This window comes from Mustela erminea, chromosome 5, assembly GCF_009829155.1.
Source record: "Mustela erminea isolate mMusErm1 chromosome 5, mMusErm1.Pri, whole genome shotgun sequence".
Lineage (NCBI taxonomy): Eukaryota > Metazoa > Chordata > Mammalia > Carnivora > Mustelidae > Mustela > Mustela erminea.
The window spans coordinates 122,264,333-122,280,845 of record NC_045618.1 but is presented as its reverse complement, the minus strand read 5'-3'; the positions used below and the strand labels follow the sequence as shown (position 1 = coordinate 122,280,845).

Below are 16,513 nucleotides of genomic sequence, written 5' to 3'. Positions count from 1 at the left end.
AGTTAACCAAGGAACTCTAATATTTTCACTGTCTTTCCACTGAGTTAACTGATCATTGCTAGCTGAACAGTTCGTATTTCACATAGCCATAATCATAGCAATATTTTTTTTATAATTTTTTATTTTTTATAAACATATATTTTTATCCCCAGGGGTACAGGTCTGTGAATCACCAGTTTTACACACTTCACAGCACTCACCAAAGCACATACCCTCCCCAATGTCCATAATCCCACCCCCTTCTCCCAAACCCCCTCCCCCCAGCAACCCTCAGTTTGTTTTGTGAGATTAAGAGTCACTTATGGTTTGTCTCCCTCCCAATCCCATCTTGTTTCATTTATTCTTCTCCTAATACACAATGGAATACTATAGCAATATTTTTTGATGTTGTGTCTATGGTTAGCTGACCACACAGTCTGACACTAAAGAGAATTTCTGGCAATAAGCACAATTTCTAGGCTTCATTGGCAATAACAAAATTGGAAAATAAGATATACAGAATGAAGGTAGGGAGAGGGGCACCTGTGTGTCTCAGGTGGTTGAATGTTGGACATTCGGTTTCAGTTCAGGTCATGACCTCAGGGTCTTGAGATCAAGCTCTGCCTTGAACATTTTGCCTGGTTCCATGCTCAGCTCAGAGTCTGTTTCTCTCTCTCTCCCTCTCCCAGCTCCCCTTGCTCTCTCCCTCTTTAAATAAACAAAAGAAAAATCTTAAGAAAAAAGGTAAAGAGAGTATGCTAAAATCCAGTAACCTTGTCCATGGAATCAAAGAAAGGATTTATTATTATTATTATTATTATTATTATTTTAATGTCCAGGTCTTACCTTTTTTTTCACTCCCTTTAAAAAGGGATATCAGGGTATGTTCAAACATTTATCTTTCAAACTTTAAAGAAACAAAATACATTGTATTTTTAAAGAGTAAGATTTATTGCACCATGTCTGATTCATCAGAAAGAAAGAAAAAGTCATTTCTATTCTATTATGCTTTACAGTTTATAGGTATGTTCACATATATAGCTTTATTTAAGTCTCCTTAAGACCTAAGGCACTGATATTCTAATTTTTTAATCAAGTAGCTGAAACTTGGAGAAGTGAGTGATTCATGGTCAAGAGATACTAAACCAGATGAAATTAACAACTTCAACTCATTTTCTTGATGCAAGGAAACTGTCAAAAATATGGTTTTGCATTCCCGTCCTAATGAGAAATTCTTAGAAGTTCAGCTTTAGGGAAGTTCTTAAAAAGTTGGAATATTTAATGGAGAGGGACAGCGGCTTATCTTCATTGACCTGGTTTATTCATCCATAAAAATCATTGAAGGCAGAAGAGAAATAGGCTTGCAATGCAAAATAAAAAGTGAGCACTTTGGTTTAGCACAAATGCAAGCCCTAAGTACTAAGAATACTGAATGGCAAATGGCCAACAAGAACTGCCAACTCAACATCTTCAGCAAATGGAATGAAATTCAGAAGTCTGCTCACAACCTGTGTGAATATTACACCAGGGAGCATTCTAATATCGAGGCTCTCTTTGAATGTAACTATCCACTGAGATTTTAAGATCTCCTTGAGGAAGTTTTCTGGAGAAGAAAATATTGTCATTGTCTATTTCAAGACTCAAAGAAAGTAAGAAAAACAAGTGAAGAAGCTGAGATGTTTAAAATCTTACTAAATATACAGGTAAGAAAGGACAGAAATGATTTTGCTAAATCCTTTGATGAATGATATGTATGGGGCTTCTGATACATTGGTCTTCAGATATAACCAATAAGATGTCTCTGGTAACAACAAACTTTATTATTTCAAGATGGACAACAATCTCCTTTTAAATCGATTTTTGAGGAATTATTTTCTTTGATGATTAATGGGATTAAAACAGTTTTGTTAGGAGACTTTTTTTTTTAAGATTTTATTTATTTATTTGAGAGAGAGAGCAGGAGAGGAAGCAGAAAGCAAAGGAAGAGGAAGAAGCAGACTCCCACTGAACAGGGAGCCCATGTAGGCCATCCTAGGACCCCAAGGTCATGACCTGAGCCAAAGGCATCCACTTACCCAGCTGAGACACCCATTGCCCCGCTAGGAGACTTTTATAAAACTTTGTCCCTGTTCTCCTCCTCGTTATTATTACAATTACCGTTTTTAATAACTAACAGCATTTATTATGTTCAGTATAAGGTTTTCTTTCTTTATTGGAAACAGGAACTAGCTCAAGAAAAAAAAAAAGGAAAGAATGAGGGGGAAAAATTACGAGCACACACACACATATATAATTTATAGACATAATTAGCATCGATGTGAGTACTGTATTTCAATTTTAGTTTCTTGGCTGTCTAAAACTATTTGACAATAGAAGATAAACAAATATACTATAAGTTGACTGTATGTTCATTAAAGTACTAAAAATATTTTCATTAAAAATAACTAACTTATGGAGCACCTGGGTGCCTCGGTGGGTTAAAGCCTCTGCCTTTGACTCAGGTCACGATCCCAGGGTCCTGGGATCAAGCCCTGGAACAGGCTCTCTGCTCAGCGGGGAGCCTGCTTCCCACTCTCTCTCTGCCTGCCTCTTTGCCTGCTTGTGATCTATGTCAAATAAATAAATAAAATCTTAAAACAACAACAACAACAACAACAACAACAACAAAACTAAGTGATTTCTTCATCTCAGTTCACCCTAACTAAAGATCTTAGAAGAAAACATTAGAAACCTTAAAAAGTTAAGTAAATTAAATAAATTAAATGCAAATTTATTCAGTCAGCCTTAAGACTAATCGGAAAGACATACTGATATTGTTTTGTTTGTCAGTGAATTCACTTTATAAGACACATACCTGTTCTGGAAACCATTTCTGCTGTTGAAATTGCTTAAAAAATGTTCTCAATCAATTATCTGTAACAATGCACTAGAAGACAATTTGTGATTACTTAGCATTTTTTAACCATGGTTTTCTATTAAATAATTAGCAGTGATATCCTAAATCTAACTTCCTGAAGAAGTTTCACCTGTGTTAAAAGGTTATCATGCACATACTTTGTGACTAAAAATAACAAGAGCTTCTCAAATTCACACAGTGTTAATATTCTTAAATTCACAGTTTCCATTCCACCAGTGTGATTGCTTTCCTCCGTTCAATCCTAATTTACTTTTCTTTCTCTTCTCCTCTTTCATCGTCCTCTTTCCTTTGTTTCCTCACTTACTGAGTACCAATGAAGGGCTTGCACAAGATGAAATTAGATTTTAGAAAATCAAAAACGGAAGAGGTATACTTTGCTTTTTGAAAAGTATGATCCATGCAAATAAACAACTATGATATGATTTGATAAATATGATATGATATGATATGATATGTAAACAATTACGATATGATTTGACAAAGACATCTATTGAAAAATGAGACCTAGAAAGGAATGACTAACTGATCCTATAGGGATATGGTGAAACAGATCCCTCCTAGAATGGTGTTTACTATGAACCTCGAAGTATGACTAGACATTTTCCAAGCTACAAGGGATATAGAGGAAAAAGGATCCCAGACAGAGTGTGGAAGAAATAATGTGGTACAAATGAACTAACACTGAAAGAAAATTGTGATTTTCTTTGGAAAAGGTAATTGATTAAGTCTAATTTTAGGGAAATCTTTTCTTCAGGTTGGAATGGATTATGTCTGATCTCTCCAAGCCACACACATTTAAAAACAAAAATCTGGGGAGTCTCTTAGCTTGGGTTGCTATCACAAATTACCACAGACGGAATGTCTTAAACAACAGAAATGTATTTCTCACAGTTCTAGAGGCCTTGAAGTCTGAGAGATCAGGGTACCAGCATGATCTGTGAGCACCCTCTTCCTGCTTTGTAATGGCCATCTTCTTGTTTTGTCCTCACATGCAGAGTGATCATCCCTCTGATGTCTCTTCTTTCAAGAGTCCAGTTCCATCATGACAGCTCCATTCTCACGACCTAACTCCTTCCTAGACCCTCCACCTCTAAATGCCATCATCATGGGGATTAGGGCATCAAGATAGTATTTGGGAGGGACTCAAACATTCCATCCATAGCAGGAGAGTACCTTCATATTTCTGTAGAACAAAAAATTATTTTTATTTATGTATTTATTTATTCATTTTTTAAAATTTTATTTATTTACTTGAGAGAGAGAGAAAGTGAGAGAGAACATGAGAGGGGAGAAGGTCAGAGGGAAAAGCAGACTCCCCACAGAGCTGGGAGACCAATGCAGGAATTGATCCCAGGACCCTGGGATCATGACCTGAACCGAAGGCAGTTGCTTAACCAACTGAGCCACCCAGGTGCCCAATAAATTGTTTTTAAATGATATAAAGATAAAATGAAACAAAATATGTGCTATTTTAAAACTGATACCTTCTACTTCAGTCAACATCTAAGGTGGATTATTTAGCTTCCAGAGCAAGTTTCAGTAAACTACAGCTCTTGGGCCAAACCTGGACTGCTGTCTGTTTTTGTAAATAGTTTTATTGGACACAGTCATAACTATTTATGTAGAGATGTATGTATTGTCCATGGCTACTCTTGTGCTATAACAACAGAGTCAGTTTGTAGAGACAGAGATAATGTGGTTACAAAATACTAAAATGTTTACTATTTGGCCCTTTATGAATGAAGTTTGCTAATCCATGCATTAGATCTGAAGTAATAATCCCATCTCAGATTTTCTGATTTACCTCATATGTGTCTGTTGGGAAATTTTATATATATGTATATATACACACACACACACACACACACACACACACACACACGACATATGTAGGACCTGGTTCTCCCTCTGCATCTCTCTCTCTCTCTCTGTCTCTTATGAATAAATAAAAACTAAATGCTTAAAATATATATTTAATAATATTTAAGTTATATGTATAATAAAATAATTAATAATAATGTAATGTATGTTCTATTGGGAAGTATGTATGTTTTATATATAATAAAATAAGTATAAATGATATAATTTATACATATATAAATATGTATTCATACATATGTATCTACCCATCTAATTATACACATACATACACACATAACACCGAGCAGTACTTTAAGGGGCACCTAGGTGGCTTAGTTGGTAAGGGTCCAAGACTTGGTTTCAGCTTAGATCTGATCTCGGGGTCTTGGGATCCAGCCCCATGTCAAGCTCCCCACTCAGTGCAGAGTTTGCTTAACTTTCTCTCTCTCTCTTCATCTGCTCCTCTCCACTTCGAATGCTTGCTCTCTTTCTCTCTCTCACTGAAATAAATAATTAAATCTTAAAAAAAAAAAAAAGTACTGAGTATTTTAAATTACTAGGCTTAAATGATCCTTTACAGTTCCTTTTTTATATAAAAACTAATTATATTTAAATATGTTTCAATTAGTTTATAAAAATAAAATGTGGTATAATTAATCTTCTTTCCCTGTGTCCCCTGCTGAACTTATTTTTTATTAAATATTTGTCATTCCTTTGTCAGTCTTGCCCATTCTGTTCCTTAATATTATATTGCATTTGTGACTTAGCATTTGGAATGTGGTCATAGTCAAGTTTGCTTCTCACAGGTTAGTTATCAGACGCTGCTAACTATACTTCATCTTTCTCTAACCCAAGCCTCTCCTATCTGAGGTAATTCAACCAAGACTTGTATCAATTGCCAAGTATTTGTGGAACATAGAATATCAGTTGTATCTCAACAATTACTGACATTCTTGTAGAAGTATATTAAAACATCTGTCCTTCTTCCTTCTCTCTTTCCCACCAACCCTTTTTTTCTTTCTTTTCTTTTTTTTCCTTCCTTCCTTCCTTCCTTCCTTCCTTCCTTCCTTCCTTCCTTCCTTTCTTTCTCTTTCACTAAGTTTAATTTTCATGGATTTAATGCAATTGATTTTTGTACTAAAAAATATCCCCACCATATATCAAGGCAAAAGGAAACAAATACATGGTGCATGTTTTCTGAGTGAATGCACACTTGCTTTAAACAACAGTGGGTCTATAGAATCAGCATTCACTAAAACTGAATTTATTTCAAGGATATTAGGTTGTTGGCATTTATTAAAATGTTAAAGGGAAGAGTAGTTTAGGTAGTGGTTGATGCTGGCATTTTCTTGGGAGAAAAATGGGTTGAGGATAAACATTGGAGGTATCCAAGCTAGAGAAATCAGCTTGAAGACTTAAAGGCGTAGGATAAATCCTGCTTTACTGACTCATTGGTTTTAAAGGCATTATGGAAGAGAAAGAACATACCTGTGTAGTATGAAGTGCCAAAGAAAACACATATTTAAGGTAAAGCACATGTATATATTATATATAAAATTAATAAGATTATCAATATTAGAACCCTACATTTCAGTTTCATGTTTTGAAGTGAAAGAGGATTATTCAATGTTTATTAATTTTACTTTTAAAGTTTAAAAGTCATAGAACCAAGTTTGAGTTGTATGAGTCATACAACCAAGGATATGTGCCTTAAGTCCGTAGGTAAGGGGTCTCAGGTATGGATTAGAATGGGGATAGTTTCCCTGTGGGTGATAAGGACTGGCAGTGCTCCTAAAGTCCCCTTTGTTCAGCCAGGGTCAGTGCACAGAGCATTGGACCCAGCAGGGTGTCCAGTTGCCACTGTTTTCTGAGACTGCTGGGTCCAGTCCTTCAGTCTTGTTTTCTCTGGAGGCTCCCTGAGTCAGAGACCAAAGCCTGGGGCCCTTTAAGGCTACATATATTTACACGTGATACTAACATTCCCTTTAATGTTGAAAGATAATCAGGCCTTACTGTTTCAAGTAAGTCTGGGGAGTCAACAGCACTATAGTACTAACAGTACTTCAAATAATTTGAAAAGGAATCTTTACAGAAAGTTCTAAGAGCATTTTCAAATTATATAGCATTCTAGACCAAACTGGAAACAGCAACAGTGTACAGTTAATTCCATAGGAGACCCCTTACCTGAATCCAACAATGGGATAAACATGTACCTCGAAATAATTATAGTGTTTTGATCAGTTGCTTGAGATTTAAATTATATGTTATCCCATTTGTATTGTTGACCTACAGGTAGTAACAGAAATTGAAAATGAGGCCACCCTCTCAAGTCTCATCACTAATTGAAAGTTTTTTCTCATTATTATTTTTGCTTTATTTTGTGTTTCGTCTCTGGACTTCATCAGAAGTTGCTATAGACACACCCCAGGTCACATTGTCATGTTTGAAACTGCAGGGCCCCTCTGGTTAGAATGCAGCCTTACTTCTAAGGGTAGAGTTCAACTCTTTTTGTCTTCTTTGCAGCAAATTAAATTACTGGCACTTACAAGCTTTTGGAGAGCAGGTCCCTCATCATTAAAATGTGTATTTCGGACCACCTTTAATTCACCTTTGCTCTCCACATTTGCAAATTTTCCCATCCACCAACCTGAATGCAAAGATTAATTCTCTGCCATGTTTTCGTTTCATGTCATCTAACAAACTATGTTTATGTTTACTCTATAACTTAGGAAGGGAAGCTATTTTTCTTCATCATTTTCATTTGCATTATCATTATGTCATCATCACCTGGGAGATAAAAAGTCTTCCTAGCACTGACTCGTGTCCGGGGTTAACCTAAGAATCTATAGGAAATGCACATGTAAGGTCATAGAATTCTTTCCTTTGCAAATATGTCCAGCTTTACATCTCCTAACAAGAATTTTATTTTATTTTTGCCCCCACTGGCTGAAAGTAGACCTTTATTTCAAGAAAGCTGTTCGTGCTCTGAAACTCGGCTTTGGTCATTGTCCTCAACAAATTATTTTTAAAATCTTCTAAGAGGGTGAATTTTTGTCTTTAATTTGTATTTCATTATGGGTCCCTTGAGGCAACAGAGAGATGAAATCAGAGATAGGTCCCTGGCTTCAAATTCCTGGGGCTCAGTCCCAGTTGCTCTATCTACTAGCTATGTGATTGTGACACTCCCCAGTTCAATTTTCTCACCTACAAAATGAAAACATTAAGAACAGTTAACTCAGTGAAGTTGTAGAGAGTAATAACAGAGTGAATGGTGCCTAATCAAAGTAAATACATGTTAGCTGTTATCATTCCAAGTCAAGTTAGGTAACACATGGCAGGCTCGGTAACAATAAGGTTGAATAACAGATATTTTTATTTTTTGAATTATCTTGTAAATTAGGAATTTCTTAACAGTAACATCCAAAATAAGTTATATAATTGGAACAAATACATGAACTTCCAAGATTATTGTCCTTAATAGATAGCATGGATTATAATTAACATATAGGTTATAGATAATGAAATATAATGTATGTATATATGTATATGTGTATGTATATATGTATGCGTATATACACATATGTATGTATATATCTACACATGTACATGTGTATATACACGTGTGTATATGCATGTAGGTATATGTATGTATGTAAATGTGTGTATACATTTATATGTGTATATATAAAATATATATGTAAATTTTTTTTAACCTTCTAGTTACAACTTCTCATTGCTTGAGAGGCTGTTTTGCCCTCTTAGAGTTGCTAATCTAGAAGGATTTAAACAGGTTTGAAACGTTTAATGAAGGAGTTGGGTGCCTGCACTTGATTAATGATAAAAGTATGTGCATCTTTAGAAGCCAGAGAGGAGTCATCTTCACAAGAGAATATTTGACTCTTGAAGGTTTCATAAATTTATTTAATAGCAGTTCTAGATAGTGCTTTTACATTCCATTTTATCATAAATTTTGCTGTAGTGTGTTATTTCTCTCTGGACACCTTGACAGCTGAGTACAAAGTTCTACTCTTTCTAATGGGTATTCATAGGGCAGTTTTCTTTAACACATCCTGGTTCTAACACCATAGGCATCGTTTCCTGGTATTTTAAAAGTTATTTGGTCAAGAGGTTGCTTATTATTTGCTTAACTCCCTGAGAACTATGCACTTAAACCATAAAATCCCTCTCCACTAAACAGGGCCTCACATTACCACCTTTGCCAAAGGCCAGGAAGGATTTATCATGGTGCTGCATCATGCATTTGGATATGAACTGACATAGATCTATAATATAGTTTAGTGGAAGTAGTTGATGTTTTCTGAATGATAACTCTTGACCTGAGAAGCTCAGAAGTAATGAAAGTGGGATAAATTTGCATGATTTGTGCCATAAGCAATATTTATAATGTAAGAGGGCTTTAAAGATTAATACATTCCCAAGGCAACACATGAAAGAGACAGGAAAGGTTATTCGATGATCATTCAAGTGCACTATTTATTTGCAATGCTTTCATTTGAAAGATTTTCTTCATTTTCCCCCTTTCCCCCCTTAATTTAGTATACAAAGGGGCATTGATAACTCCCTAATTTTAAAATATTCTCTGTAAATTTAACTCTTTTAATCAAGGAGAGGAGGCACAGTACTGCTTGAAGAAATAGTTGATTGATTGTCTCTCATTAGTTAAGTGGCCTAAAGTATTTTGTAAGTTCTTATATCATTAACTCCTTATTTTGAGAATCAAATAGCTTAAAGTATTTTTCACAAAATAGTTACATTATTGCTTTATCTAATTATCAATTTGTAGAAGAAAAATTGATGTGTAAAGTCCCTAAGAAAGTATATAATTACAAAGTTTGAGAATTCAAGTCTGAGGTTGACAACACACTTAAAGATAGTCCTCAGCCTAATTTCTTCTGAATTACTTGTCATGAACTTTTACCTTTCTATCTCTAAATATGGTAAGTTTTCAAAATGACTTCATACTCCTTATTTTTCCCATCTTAAAAATTAAATGCATCTTGGTGCAGTGCTAAAATGAAAAGATCAGTAGGAAGAATCACAAAAGAAAATGTTCAAGAAAATTTAAGGGTTAACTTAAGTTTTAATATCTACATACATTGTATTTTTAATTCCTTTGGCAAATATGTTGTGACAGTATAGTTGTGTCTGCTCATTACGAAAACAGTTGAAACTAATTGAAAAGCAAAGAGTTCTGTCAGTCAAACACTAGATTTTCTTCAAAGTCTCAAATTGCATTCAATGAATATACAGAATAGGATGTTTATTCTAGAAATGTGGACAGAAGTTGAGCAGCCAATAAAAAGATTCCCTGCCACATGGGCTCGCACCCGTGCCCTGCTTCCCATCACAAGCTCTGTGTAGGAGATTTATTTTCTCATTCTCTTTTTGGTAGATTAGATCTCAATGAGAAAAGAGTTGGAAATATTATGACTTACTTGGTAATATTCCTCCGAGGGAAAAATAAATTTATTCTCTCTTATCTCATGTCTCATGGAGGATGATCTAATAATGCTTCCATTTACAAATGAGAGAAATTATTTAGGAAATTTAGTAAAGGTAAGACAATAAATAAGTAGGACCAAAACTAGAGGTCTCTTGATATTTAATTTTTTCCTGACATCTTTAACAGTAATTTTCTTTGAGATCAGCTGCAAAATTTTGAAGAGTAATTTAGAGAAAATATTTCTCTTTTCCTCTTAGAGGCACACAAAACATAAAAATGGAAGTTGTTTAAGAATGATCACTTGGATCCATTCTCGAGTTTTGAAGAACAGTAAGCTTTGTATTTACAGTGTAAATATTATATATATAAATATATATGCATATATATATATATATAAAATTAAGTTATTATAGCAAATTAAATGGATCCAGATAAATTACTTCCTAAGCATTATGGTCTTGACTTAAAATCAAATGACTATTCTTCCCCAAATGGTCTCTGTTCCATCCTAATAGCTTTGAAGGATAAGCCTGTTTACTTCCACTTTGAAGATCTATTTTCAGTTTAGTACCATAGACTCACTGGAAAGATCTCTCTGTTTTGCTAGCCTAAACTGAAGAGGAAAATTCACATTCTCTTTACATTGTTTCCCTCACACCTGATAGGATGATTGCAGGCTATACGATCAATCAGTTCTAAAGCTATAGACTTTAGCTGTATATTGGGTACACCAATGCCCTCTTGATGCATAACTGTGTATATCTTTGTAAAACAAGGATAATCCTGTTCTCGTGTTACAGAATTATTGCTAGGGTTTGAATAATAAAATGCACAATAAAATCTTTGACACATTGTGAGTGGTAAAATGTTTGATATTACATTATTACTTGTTTAACATCTTCTAATGTTCTGCAAGCAAACATGGCGTGGGTTATATTGCAAGGTGGAGTTGGAAAATACATCAAAATAGTAATAAAATCTTATCTTACCGCCTGTGGCATGAGATTTCTTCCTTTTCAGAATATTCTTTTTTAAAAGATTTTATTTATTTTTGAGAGAGAGAGAGCACACATGAGTGGTGGGGGGGAGGCAGAAGGAGAAACATTTCCCACTGAGCAGGGATTGGAGGACCCTGGGATCATAACCTGAACTGAAGGCAGATGCTTAACCCACTGTGCCACCCAGGTACCCTCAGAATATTCTTGACTCGTATTTGCTTATTAATTTACCATTAACTGGTTGCTTGTTACCATAATTATGTATAGGTCCAATTATTCCAACTCTGCTGCAAGCATCTTGAGGGAAGTTGTTTGGACTTTTAATTCAATCTAAATATACATTCTATGTAATAATTTATAATCCATAAAATGTTTTTTTGTAAGATTTTTATTTATTTATTTGACAGACAGAGATCATTAGCAGACAGAGAGGCAGGCAGAGAGAGAGGGGGGTAAGCAGGCTCCCCGCTGCGCAGAGAGCCCGATGCGGAGCTCGATTCCAGGATCACGGGATCATGACCTGAGCCGAAGGCAGAGGCTTTAACCCACTGAGCCACCCAGGCGCCCCCATAAAATGTATTTTGAATCCAAAAGAAATTGAAGAAGTGTTTCTTTGAAAGAATAGGCCATGTACCTAAGGTCAGATGATCGTATTTCCATTTGTGTTTCTTAGTCTCTGCAAGCTACCTTTTCTTAGGAAAATCATTTAAGCACAAGGAGCAGGTTACCCTCATCTATACAATTGTGGTAATGCTACCTCCCTACCACTTAGAATGATGTGAATCATACAAGATAATGCAGATGAAAGTACTCTAAACTTTAAGCATGTGTCAAGTTAAGAAGTTAAAGCCCTAAGTTGGAAATGAGAATGAGAGTTGGCTCTTATTATGATGTCTCAATGCATAATACTATAATATTTAGTTGCATCTATGTACTCAAAATGACAATGTGATTTTGAGAATGCCCTCAAATATAGTAATTTGCAGATGGATATGATCTGCTTATAAACAAGAGCACTCTTAGGAGTATTCTGTGTCTCCTAAAATCTGTTGTTGTATGTCATGCTGACATAAGAATAAATGTAAAGAAAATAATTAAGGAAAAAAAAAATCACGGGCACAAATGTCACGTTGCCAGGATCATTCACCCTCCTCCCATGGACGAAGATAAGCTTGGAGAGGTGAAGTGGGATGAGAATAATTTTTATTATTTCTTCTCACTCTCAGACTGAACTTTCACCCTTCTGAAAGAACAGTCTTGAAATTCAACCTTCCTTCTCAGGCTTTAATAAACATAGACAAGGTTTATTTCTATTTCTTTCAGAAACTGGAGTGAGATATGTTGAAATGCCACATGAAAGGCCTTGCTTAGAGGGTTTCCAGCTGAGACTGGAGATTGAAGTGGCGAACATTCTCACAAGGGATCCAGGCCTTCAGGATATTTCCAAACAAACCTTGTGGCCCCTCGGGGACAAGGGTAAACTTACGGTGAGTATCTGAGGCTCTCTCTGGTAGACCAAGCTCCTTTCGAAGTTGTCTCACACAAATGGTGGTAATGAAGAGCTTTAGACAAGTTTTCTTGATGATATTTTGCATTTTCTACATTACTTACATTATTTTCTCTGCTTTAAGTAGGAAAGGAAAGGCTATTTTTCACTTAATGTCAAATGTTAACTACATTGTGGAAGATCCAGCTTCTTCTTCTTCCTTCTTTTTTTTTTTTTTTTCCATTTTTTAAAATTTTTTCAATGACCTCTCCTCAGGAAGAGGCTGATGGAAAATGAAGCGTTACCTGGCTTAATAGGTTTCAATCTCCTGCACGGGCAGCTTCAGTGATATTTTGGAGTCTGTTAAAAGGGACTCAAAATTGCACAGTAGGAAGGAACTACCAAATAACTCCTTGAAGCTCTGTTTTCTAGATTATCAAAAAAGAAAAATAGGAAAAATGCATAATGTATTATTTTCTTTGGTGGTTGTTCTGTTGATATAAGATATGCTCTTCTTTACTAGAAAATTACAAGGAATACCTATAGCATATCCAAGTAAATGGCCTTAAATAATAAATGAGATTTAAATAAAAGCATAACTATTGAAAAAATAGGAGAATACAGTTTTTAGTTTAAAAAGTAAGATATTATATTACTCCACTTTCATTTCCTATATCTTGACTCAGTCCAGTGCAAAACTCGGGGGCAAAACAGGGTTTTCCCTTGTGATGTCTGTTTTAGAATAAGAAACAGAGAATTTATACATAAAAATAATTTTGTTGATTAGTATTTGTCTTTGAGTTGTACTAAAAATAGAGGTGTTCTAGAAGCATACAAACACTGCATCAAAAACTAATGATGTATTTTATGGTGGCTAACATAACACAATAAAAAAAAAAGAAGCATAAAAACACTGATTTTTATATGGATACTCACTATATAATTTCTAATTAAATCTTGTCTTTTGAAAGATTGTTCTTTGGGCACCTGGCTAGCTCAGTTGGTTAAGCATCAGCTTTTGGCTCAGGTCAAGATCCCAGGGTCTTAAGATTGAGTCCTGCATCAGGCTCTCTGCAGGAAGCCTATTTCTTCCTCTCTCTCTGACTGCAGTTCCCCCTGCTTGTGCTCTCTCTCTCGCTCTCTCTGTCAAATAGATAGGTAGATAGATAGATAGATGATACATAGATAAAATCTTTTAAAAAAAGAAAGAAAAAAAGAAATATTGTTCTCTTCCTATGATATGTTGAGTTGATTTTAAAGCAGATTCTCAATTACACTTCTGTAGCACCAAATGCGTACTACAATGTCTGAACCACATCCTGCTGTTACTTTGGCCAACACCATGAGTAAAAGGACAGAGAAGGGTGTCACAGTCGTTCATATGTATAATATTCATTATGATACAAAATTATCTTCTTGTTTTAAACTTTTCTTTTAGTCTTCCCAACACGGCTCATAACAGGTTTGGTGAACGGATAGACTGGACAAGTGGAGTGGTTTGTTGAATGTGCTCGTACAAGCAAAAAGCAAATTTATTTTTATGACTTCTTGCTTAACCCCATCCTCTTCACTCACTCTTTGACCCCATATGATCACCATTCTCACCCCATATGTTGCAATATCAATTCTCATATCTTTTCCTATTACTTCATTTAACAAAATGTCTGTACCGCTAGGGTAACCAACAGCCCAGGTTTGCCAGGACTGAGGAATTTCCAGAGATGTAGGACTCTCTGTGCTGAAACCCAGAATGACTAACAGGGATGATTTGTCAACCTAAATGAACGGCCTAGAAATCATGAGACTCCAAACTTCTTCAGCTCTTACTCAGACTTAAAATTCTGCTGTGCAAGAGGCTCTTGTGGTCAGATTTTGCACTATTTCTCATCTTGCTTTTCTACTCTTCTTTGTCCACTCACAAAGCTGCACTTGGCTGCTCCAGGTTTGATTTTGGAAACGGACAGTAAGGTCAGCCAAGATGGGTACAGGCAAAATCTATATCAGTAACCTCTGAGAGTATCCTGCCTTTTCTTAACATCCTTGAAATCAATTTCATCAGATTCAACAGAGAGATCTCGCTCATTTATTCTTCCTAACTCTCCTCTGCAGAATGTCAAGGATTTGGGATGAGTTTGCTTTATTTTGTCTTGCAGTAGTTAGTTATCGTGATATGGAAATGCCATACAAATGAACTTTGTATTAGCTACAAGCTATGCTGGCCTAATGTGAGTTTTCCATAAGACCTCAAAAACAGAGGATGGCAAATTGAGATCTATTATTGAAACTGTTGGAATTATTTTCTTGATAAGTTTACAAGAATAATGTGAAGACCTTGTATTTTGGGGGGAAGAGGAGAGAATGGGGTATGATTAGGGAAAATTGTGGGTTCCCAGATACAGTTCTTCCATTACCAAACAAGGGATGATCTGAGGTAATGATTGTATATACTGACTTTCACTGGTTGAAAAAGAAATGTCAGTGACTGATAAATAATAGTAAGCTTTTCTTTCTGACCCATTATAAATTGCCTGTGAGGTTTGTCAGTTCTCTGGATTTGTAGACAATCCAGGAAACTCACTGACCATGGAAAGACTCATATTTTAAAATATTATCAAAGGCATACACGCTTTACTGTCAGGATAAAAGCTCTCTAGAATGGCAAACATTCAAGTCCCAGGTTTCTGAGGGTCTCTTCATTCTTTTCTCCACATTTATTCCCCACCCTTCTAAACTGATTCAGGATTTTATATGTCCTATTAATTGTTTAACCACTCTGGCTTTACAAATTCACAGTACTTCCGAAAACAGTCTGTGTTCATGCTTGGATATGAATCTTTTTGAGAAATCAGGACACTTCCTATAATGAGTGAGGGAGATCTAAGATAAATCTTAGATAAATCTAAGCTCCCTCCATGAAATGGAAAAACAAGGCTAGATCTCAACTTATTATATTGACTGTGTTTATGCCTAAATTGATTTCAGCCCAAGTTTTGACTAGTTTCTATCCTTATATAAATAATTGGAAATCATTACAAAATGTTTTCTCCTACAGGAACTTAAATCACACTTTATAAAAATAGACAATATTTGGAAATAAGAATGTATACACTCTTAATCTGATTATTGCTTACCATTCAATTCTTATCACTTAATGTGGAGGTGTTTATCTTTGGTCAAAAAAATGGCCTAAACTCTGACCTATAAAATATGTCTAAAATAACTAGAGTGATCTTTTACTTTTTTTTTTTCTGTAAACCAAGGCAGTTTTAAAATGAGTGGGATCATGAAAAATATTTAAAATCAAATACTTTTTGAATGTTTGGTGATAAAAATATAATTTTAATATATTAGCAGATCTATAAATTAGTCTTAATAAAATTTTAATTTCAGAAATAAAAATACCCATAACATAAATATTTATTTTTTTAAAAAGCAAGAAAGCTCATTATATTTATATTTATGTCATATATTACATGTATATAATAATATATGCATATGTTATTTCATATATAATTACATATTGTTATATTAATATTATTTATGTACTTCTATTTTTATACTGATTTTCTCAATGTTTAAGAATAAGTAGACTAATTGTTCTTAGTCTGATTTTACGATTTAAACAGTATCTTAATCATATCTTAATGACATTTTTAAGATATGTCATTCCAACATATCTTAATGACATTTTTTAAATTAATACATATCGATATGATTTTTTAAAAATATTTTTGAAAATTATTTGCAATTTTCTTCAAAGTTGCACTTTATGGCTAGTAAATAAATATGAACACACACACACACACACA

The 16,513-nt window shown here is 34.7% G+C and overlaps 1 long non-coding RNA gene across 3 annotated transcripts in view; it reads left to right on the top strand.

Moving 5' to 3' along the window:
* Positions 1-16,513, top strand: part of LOC116591661 — a 137,257-nt gene that overhangs the window by 63,912 nt on the left and 56,832 nt on the right. For 2 of the 3 annotated variants that reach the window (XR_004286095.1, XR_004286094.1), the window contains exon 2: positions 12,542-12,705. The exons of the other annotated variant lie outside the window; for it this stretch is intronic. This is a non-coding gene — a long non-coding RNA (uncharacterized LOC116591661). The remainder of the gene's footprint in view (positions 1-12,541; positions 12,706-16,513) is intronic. 3 annotated transcript variants of the gene reach the window in all.